Below are 8,847 nucleotides of genomic sequence, written 5' to 3'. Positions count from 1 at the left end.
CACACACACACATTACTTTCAGAGCTTTCCCTGAAAGCATGCATGAGGTCCTACTTGACCTATTTATATGGCTAGAGCAATCTGTTAGGTTGGGTTCTCTGGCAGCCTTCCTTGGTTTTTTGTAGTTAAGTCCATCTGTTTTTGCTACCATTTAGTATTTAACATTAGTATGACTTGGAAATAGAAGTTCAAAACCTAGTCTAGGCGTCATACTTATATCCAGAGACACATACCCTTTCTTTGGCTTTCTTGTAATCCTTCTATAGGTGATAGGCTTTGCTGGGTACAGCTTGAGACTAATCTATCATTGTTTTCGGGCAGTTTCTGTGTCTCATTAGTCAGGGAAATTGAGAACCAGCTAGATTTGTAAAACAAAGTCTGTTGGCTTCAAATTTGTCTTGCATTGTCCCACACTGGAGGACGTTAGCAAGATGGCATTGGTAACAGATCAACTATTGTACCCAAGAGCCTAATGGCTTAGCTGCATGCCATGATAACTGGCATGTTCTGCAGTACACTGACTGGGGCAAGGCAAAATGCTGTCTGGCTGGGACAGACAGGGCCCCCACCCCTGGAGAATAAACACACTTGCTGGGTTTTTGTTGGAAGATAATTCTTCAAACAGGGGGAGAGGGTCATGATGAGTTGCAGGCATAATGCCACATAGGGTCCCACACCTCAGCTCATAATTCCCACAGCTGGTTACAGATGGATGTTTTGAGGATAGAAGCCATGAGACAAAGTGTGGCTGCTTGGATCATTCCTTCTTACGAGCTCATCCTGTGCAGAAAGTGAGAGAAAACCTTATGCAAACCTCCAACTTCAGACCCAACAACCACACAGGTATTCAGAAGCAAGGGCAGCCTGCACCTGGGACCACAGCCATACTGCATGAGCTTCTCGTCCATCCCTCCCACTTTCTCAGGCTTGGAGCAGAACATCCTACAGAGAGCGGCACCTGGAGATAACCTGTAGATTACCATGCCTTGTGACAAACAGAGGTTTAGCATCCAGGGTCTGAGACTGAGCCCTAAGCCAAGTCCAGCACATCCACCTTACTGAGCTTCCATCTGTCCAAGCCACTCCCTCTCTGGTCACTTCCAGGACTCTAGCCATCATTTAGATCCTCCTTGTTGACCTCCTTCAGCGACTCTTGCTCCTTCCACTGCCATACTACTCTTTGAGCGCTTCCTGGTGCCCTATAACTTTACACTTTCTTCAGCACAGACCATCAGAATGTGAAATTCATAGGATATGGGATGAGGCAGACCTGGATTTGACTTTTTGCCTATTTGCCATGGCAGCTCGAACAAGATGCTTAACTTCTCATCTTTGCAATCCTTACAGGATGGCTGGAAGAATTAGCTTACCCTTCATTCACCAAATGTCCCTTAAACAGCCTAAAGTAGGAGAACAAGAAAGCATAGTCCCTGGCATGGAGGAAGTACGTGATAAATAGGAAGTACGCTTATGATGGTGAATATGATAATACAGAAAAAGGTAGTATTACACACAATCTGACCTGGGTCCCACACTCTCAGCCACTTCTTTCTGAGCTCGATAAATACGGACCCATTGACTGTTGCTTCTGTAACTTTTGCTGGGCCTCTCATTGCTAGTCCATTCTTGGCGGGGCTCTTGCAAAGTTCTCAGGCTGTAGTCGTGTCTTTTTCCCTGGCTAATGTAATCATCTGCAAGAATGTGAATGCCTCCACAAGCTTCACGTTATCAAATGACTCTCACTAGATCAGTTCCTGTCCTGAGGTGATGCTGGACGACATGCTGAGCAGTCTCCACCTGCCATATGGTGTGGCGAATGTCATGAGGTCCTTGCTTCCTTCATTTCAGGCCAGCTTGCCAGGAACCTGATGCCACCTCTTGACACACAACACCAATGGCTTAACTGTACTCAGGCCTTCAAAAGCAGCTACTGTGAATGTGCTAACCTCACGGATTCTCTGAACTCTCCACAATCTCAAAGAGCTTGGGTCTCCCAAGTTCATCCTCGTAAGTGCAGCTCTCTAGTCTTGTGTTCATTGTGCTGGTTTTGACTTCTAGTTCCTGGAATTGGTTCTAAGTTAATAAGAGTGTTCCTAGTACAACTGCCAAGTGATGATCCCCTCAGTATTTGTGGTTAATAAGCCCCAGCTAATAATCTTACAACTTGAAGGAGGCTGTTTACAATTCTTTATGAGTATTTGGTCTATCTTAACCACTTTACAGAAAACTAAATACTAATTGTGTGTGTGTATGTGTTTTGCTTGCTGTACAGCTTATTCATGTCATTAAGCAACAGCTCCCACAAAATGGGTGTCTAGAAGGCATTGTCTTTCTTTAGCTTAATATATTGTCTAATTTATTAACCACATGTATGGTTGATTGGTCAAATTAGTTGCTTTACATAAGAGTCCTTGTATAATGAGATTTTCATTTAATTTCTTTTTCTTGGTCACATCTTTAAGGTTAGGTAAGCAACAATACAATTTATCCTTAACTTCTTGTAACTTTCATTTACTATAAATTGCCTCATTAACCACTGTGATATTTTTTCCTAGGGTTGCACCTACAAGTCCCTAAACAGAGTGGCAAGAGCACATAGTAGAAGGCTGAGAAGAAATAATGAGTTCTTGTGCCACATGGGGTAAGCCTGGTGTTGCCAGGGCTTCTGATTTTTCAGAAATTAATAAAACAGACACTAGAGACCAAAAAAAAAAAATTAATGGACCAGACTCATTTTATGGAATGACAGTCTACAACCCCTGATTTATTGTCTTAGATGAGTGTTCTAATATTCTTTACATAATGAAGGCCAAGGTACTTTGATACTGAGATCTATGCTGTCAGAGACCGAGGACATTTCATTATGCAGAGAATAGTAATTATTTTCATTTGATAACTTCAAATATAGTTTAGAGTTTTTAGAGTGTCACTGGTTGATCTGTCAACCTTTCTGTCATGCCTGGAGTATATGAGTGTGTGTGTGTGTGTGTGTGTGTGTGTGTAAATGATCGTCTTCAGTTCTCTAGGCATTTTATTATTAGCATAATGTATATGTATCTGTAGGACTTTATTTCTACATTCAATTAATATATCAGGGGCTTTTCTTAATTAAAGCCATGGAGATCACAGAATTCTGAATCTTCTCTCAAAATCTTCCAAACTTTGGTTAAAGAAATATCTGACTAACATTCTGGTTGACAGATGCACAGGTCTGTTGCTGAATACTTGATAAGGATCTCTCCCTATGGTTACCATGTTCCCCTGACTTCCATAGTGTTAAATGTTACAAGAATCTAAATTCTCCATTTCCATAATCATTTGTTTCCTTATAGTTTCTTGATGTGCTCTTAATTTTTTGTGTCCCCCCTAGGAAAAAAGAAACCATGGCCACTATGAACTAGCCCCAGTCTTTAGTGGTTTATAACATGCACAAGGGAAACTGAGAGCATCTTAATAGACTCACACTGAAATAAATGTGCATAGAGGGGGAGAATGGAAAGGGAAAGCAAAAGGGAAGGAAAAAGAAGACTTCAATCTTTATAGAAACTTTATGTCATCTTTGGCAAATACAACTGGAACTTCTGCCTGGAGAACAACTGGAGGAATGTACACTTACCCAAAAAACCTCTAGCCCTCCCTGGTAGCCTTTACCCTCACAGGCTGTAGATAGTTTACTTAATGTTTCAAAAACATACTTCCTTTTTCAAAAGTCCGGGTTAATTCTTAGATAAACCAGAAGAAATCTGATCTATCTCTGAGCAAAGATTTTGCTTATATTGTCCCAGCAGGATATTTTCCTGTTCCATTAAATTTCAGGTTCTTTATCTTTGGCTGATTTTTTTCAATAGATTTGCCAGTTTCAAAATTCAACAGAGGACTAAAATGGCTGTAGCATTCACTGGGATCTTTATACTTGGATCACGAGATGATGGATCTGGCATACACCACTCAGAAGCCCCTTTCAGGACCAAGGTACTCATTTCCTCAGCTGTCATGATTGTTGACTGCTAATGGTTCACAGCTGGGTCTCAGGTCAGTATTTGTGGAGAAAGGAAGCTGAGATCCAGTGACTGGTTCCAGTGGCCTCCTCACCTCAATCTGGGAAATCTCTGAAGCACCATTACAGTACCAAAGATGCCAGTGAGACCAGCTAAGACCTCTGTTGCAACCACATGGTGGTTCATTTCTCCTTTCCACAGCCCTGCTCCTCTCATTTCCTCTGCAAACTTCCTGCATACAAATCTCTACCTCAGAGGCTATTTTCTGGGGAATTGATTAAAAAAAATATAGAAGAGAGTTGATGCCAACAGTGGTTCTAGGAAGCAGACTCTAAATTGGAATTTTTGAACTAGATTATCTGCCAGCAAGCTAGGCATGGAGAACCCCATCACTAGTGGTAGGTATAGTATTAATAGTCCCTGGTGTGTTGTACCATTACACCAGTAGAGAGATGGAATGGGACACGAGCTAAAGAGAATGCACTTGTTGGTGGAATACCTGAGGATAGTCTGAGAAGTATGGGAAAAGAAGTAACCAGGAAGAATATGAAACTCGATGGCTGTTCTGGTCTTACTGGTATATTGGATAGAGACAGCAAAATCCTGAGGAGATTAATCTCCAACATAAGACCAAATATAAATGTTAGAAGGTCTTATTGGCAGCACAGAAAGACACTCAACTCTAACAGCTGAAGGGCAGAACAATCTGAGAACCAGGCCCAGTACTCAGTTATAAGAGCAAGAGAGCTCAAGAGAAGGTTGAATTCTCAACCCCCATCAGTCCGCTTCATAAAGATCAATTTCTAAACTTGAGCCTGTAACTTAGATTCAAACTCAGTGACAGGAAGAGAAGCCATGTTCTAATAAGAAAGGACCTGACGCACCATAGCAAGAATGTACAGGAATGAGTCTTCCAATCAGGAGGGAACACTATCCTCTTCTTGGGTAACCATATACTGGGGCAGGGGCATGATCAAATGTTTTGAGGACACTTTGACAAAGGTTCTATGTAAATTCTGATAGCCAAGGACTAAAAGCATCATCATAGCCCTTGTCAGAGTTGTGATGTCTGAGTGCCAGGTAATAAATGGTGTCATGTCCCATATCTGGTTCACAAAGGGTCCAGTTGGTGGCCATGTCTCCATTCAGTAAATGTATATTCTGGAGGATCATGTTTAGCAGTTAGCAGAAACCCTACATTGGTTCCTTGGCTTATGGTGAAATAGCTATTATAATGCGGAAGGCAAAGTAGAAACTGATGAATGCCCCTTACTCTATTCAAGAGAGTGAATAAAAAAGACTTTTGCATCATTGAGTAGAATGCCAGCAATTAGTGTTACCCTTAAATACTTAGTGTGGCGGTCACCTTCTTATCCCTGTTTAATTCACCAGTCTGGCCACTAGAAAAAGCAGGTGGATCCTAGCAGATGAGAATGGGCTTCCCCTAACTCAACCAAGCATTAGCCCCAATTGTACAGGCTACCTAGATTTGGTATTTCTGCTCAAATAGATCAACATGGCCTCAGGAACATAATCGGGCAGATGCATTCTTTCTCATTCCTATCAAGAAGGAGGATCAGAAGCAATTCCCTTTCAAGCAGGAAGGACAATATTTAAGGTCTTGCCTCAGGGTTCTGTCAGTTCTGCAACCCTCTGTCATAATATGGTGTGAAGGTACATTCCACAGAATATCACGATGGCACTGGATTTGAGGGCCATTGTAAAACATTTGCTCCTGAGTGTGGGAGATAAACTCTCTGAAGATTTGCATTTCCTCCACATCAGAGAAGTTTTTAAGAGTCCAGAGGTCCAGGACATGCTTAGACATTCCTCTAAAGTAAAGGACAGATGGTTGCATCTTACCCCTCCTGCCACTAAGAAGGAAGCACAGGTTCTAGAGGCAGCATATCTCATACCTGAGAACACTGCTCTAATCCGTTTACTGAGCAACACAAGGCTGAGAGCCTCAGGTGGAAGCCAAAGTAGCAAGTACAAGCCATGGTAGAATCAGCCCTGTAAAATAAAATGATAGTACTAGAGGCATCTGTGGCAAAAGGATACATCCTGTGGCAGTTACAGTCATCCCCCACAGGAAAATCACAGTGCAGACTGCTACGAGTCTGGAGTATGGTCATGCCATCTGACGTGTGGAACTGTACACGCCATTCAAAATACAGCTCTTACTATGCTACAAGACCCTGGAAGAGACTGAGCTTCAGACCTGGGCCACGAGCGACCATGAAGCCACAGCCGTCCATTCTAGTTGGGTTCTGTCTACCGAGCCATAGGTCATAAAGTCACAATAGTGCCCATCTTAAGTTGCAAATGGCGCATCCACGATCAGAAATGAGCAAGGCCAGAGACCCAAGTAAGCTGCACAATCAAGTAGCCCAGATTACCATGTTATCAAACACTATTTCACTAGCTTCTCTCCTTTAGCTCACATCTATGCTATATGGGAGACCTTCAGACCATATGAAGCAGGGAAAGATAGGTTATTCATAGATGAGTCAGTTTGGGATGCAGATACCCACTGAAAATGGACTCTTACTGTACCACAGTCTTACTCAAGAATGGACCAGGGAAAGGGCAGTGAAGAAAAATCCTGCTAATGGGTGGAGTTTGGGGCAATGCATCTAGCCATCAACTCTGTGTAGAAAGAGAAATAGTTGAGGAAAAAATAGAGGTGGATTACTGGGCAGTGGTGAGTGGTTTCGCTGGTTGTTCAGGAGTCTGGAAGGAATAATACTGAAAGATCAAGAAGAAGCTGTGGGAAAACAGCATGGGGGTGGGCCTATGGGAACAGGCACAAAGGGTGGAGATCTTTATCTTGCCTGCTAACACTTTCCCGAGAGCACCCACCCAGAAGAGTGCCTGTCACAGTTCTAGGCAGAGAATACGTGCCCAGCGAAGATATATTAATTGGGAAATAACAGATAATGGTCCTTGTCCCCAGCAGACTACAAAGAATAAAAATAACTGTGTGAACCATAGAGATATAAAACCACCCCAAAATTCTCATTTGAGATATTTTTTTAAAAATATGCACAACCAGAAAAAAGAAAAATACACAACCAGAGGCAAAAATGAGATAGGAAAGCCACATCATATGACAGCCCAATCTTATATTCTGTACCACGTAACTATCATTAGGGCATGATGAGGAGAATATCTTGACCTGGGGTCAGTAAATGAGCCTCAGCACTGCAAGGAAAATTTTGTGACACTGTGTAGATTCCTTTCTTTCCAGCTATTTTCTGGCTTTTTCTTCCAAAAATTTTTTAAAGACAATTGATACATTTTACCTTCTGTAAGATTTAAACTTATTCTCATGTAAGAAACATGCAGCTGAAAAAAAAAAAAAATAACCCCAATATCTTAATGATTTTTATCTTTTATAGCTTGGGATGAATTTTTAGAATCCAACAGCTCAAGGTTTGCTCTATCTAGTTTTAAAGAATTTTGGCTGAAGTTTAATAGTTTTATAAATTTCAACTCTGTTTCTTCCCACTCTATGTAATTCAAATATAACTGTCAGATTATTCCTATTTAAAAAGTTAAAATACTTTCTTCTAGTTTATGTAATTCATAATAATTACACTTTTCTTTACGTTTTACCGTATTTTTAAGTCATTCTGACATGACCATACGATACTGTTAAAATAAGAAAAGTGCTATTTAAAAATATAATCTCCTCAAAACTAATACAGACTTAATAAATTGGTTGATGCGTATCATCAGTTCATAATATTTAGGATTTGTTACAGCATAAGAAAACTTGAAATGTAATAAAATCTTATAGTAACATAGTAACTGAATAGATGGGTTCTAAAATTTGACTATAATCCTAAAAATTTATGTAGCATTATCATAATGCTCTGTGAATTAAAAAAAATTTTGTGTGTGATCAACCATGCCACAATTATCTTTCTTCTTTCTATCTAGGATAGCATTAAAAATTTACTGTCAAGTGAAGAGACAGCTCAAAAGTATGGAGCCAAGAAACAAAGGAATAAAAAGTATTACAGAACTGTGTAAGGGAAATAAGTAATAAAATATGTAATTTTCTAGAAAAAAATATCTTTGAAAATATTAACATGTAATGTTAGGTTATTCAATAAAGAGCACCAGGTTGACTGGCTAATCAAAAAATAATCATTTTTCTCTCCATCATACTGTACCTCAAAATATATTTTACATAGATTAAGAGTGTTGTAAAAAAAAATAATAATAACACCCAAGAATATAGCACATACTTGTTTTGTTATATATTAGTAAATACTGAATGATGAAAGTTTTAAAAGCTTCAAATCAAAGGCAGAGTCATAAAAGGAAAAATAATAGATTGGTCAACATAAAATTATATTTTTATACGTGAAATAACAATGATACACAAAAAGAAAACAAAAGGGATATACTCATAACATGTAACATACAATACAGTCATTTAACTTAAAAAGAAAGATGTCTAGGGGCACCTGGCTGACTCATTTGGAGGAGCATGTGACTCTTGATTTTGGGCTCCTAAATTTGAATCCCACGTTGCGTATAGAGATTCCTTAAATAAATAAAGCAAAAAGAGAAAGAAAGAGAGAGAGAGAGATGCCTATATACATAAAAAAGCAGAAACCATAAATAAGAAATTCACAAAAGAAGAATTACAAAGGGACAATAAAATTTTCACTCTCACTAGTAATCAAAAAATGCAATTAAAACACAAATGAGATACTGCATTTCCTTAGCAAAGGAATGAAGATATGACATTAGAAGTTTTACATGAATAATGTAAGAACACATTATATAATATAAACTTTTGTATATTGGCAGACTATGAATTTGCTGAAAGAAT

The 8,847-nt window shown here is 39.6% G+C and overlaps 1 long non-coding RNA gene across 2 annotated transcripts; it reads left to right on the top strand.

Moving 5' to 3' along the window:
* Positions 1-1,913: 1,913 nt before the first annotated feature.
* On the top strand, positions 1,914-8,230 carry LOC118016859. Of its 2 annotated transcripts, none has more exons than XR_004680944.1 (4): positions 1,914-2,007; positions 2,556-2,641; positions 3,849-3,972; positions 7,944-8,229. It is a non-coding gene; the product is annotated as an uncharacterized LOC118016859 (long non-coding RNA). The 2 variants fall into 2 exon arrangements; XR_004680945.1 differs by lacking the exon at positions 1,914-2,007 and adding an exon at positions 2,378-2,467 and having other exon boundaries at positions 7,944-8,230.
* The last annotated feature ends 617 nt before the right edge of the window (positions 8,231-8,847 follow it).

This window comes from Mirounga leonina, unplaced genomic scaffold (genome assembly GCF_011800145.1).
Source record: "Mirounga leonina isolate KUSES-001 unplaced genomic scaffold, KU_Mleo_1.0 Mir_168, whole genome shotgun sequence".
NCBI classification, from domain to species: Eukaryota; Metazoa; Chordata; class Mammalia; order Carnivora; family Phocidae; genus Mirounga; species Mirounga leonina.
This window is presented reverse-complemented; position numbering and strand designations above follow the sequence as displayed.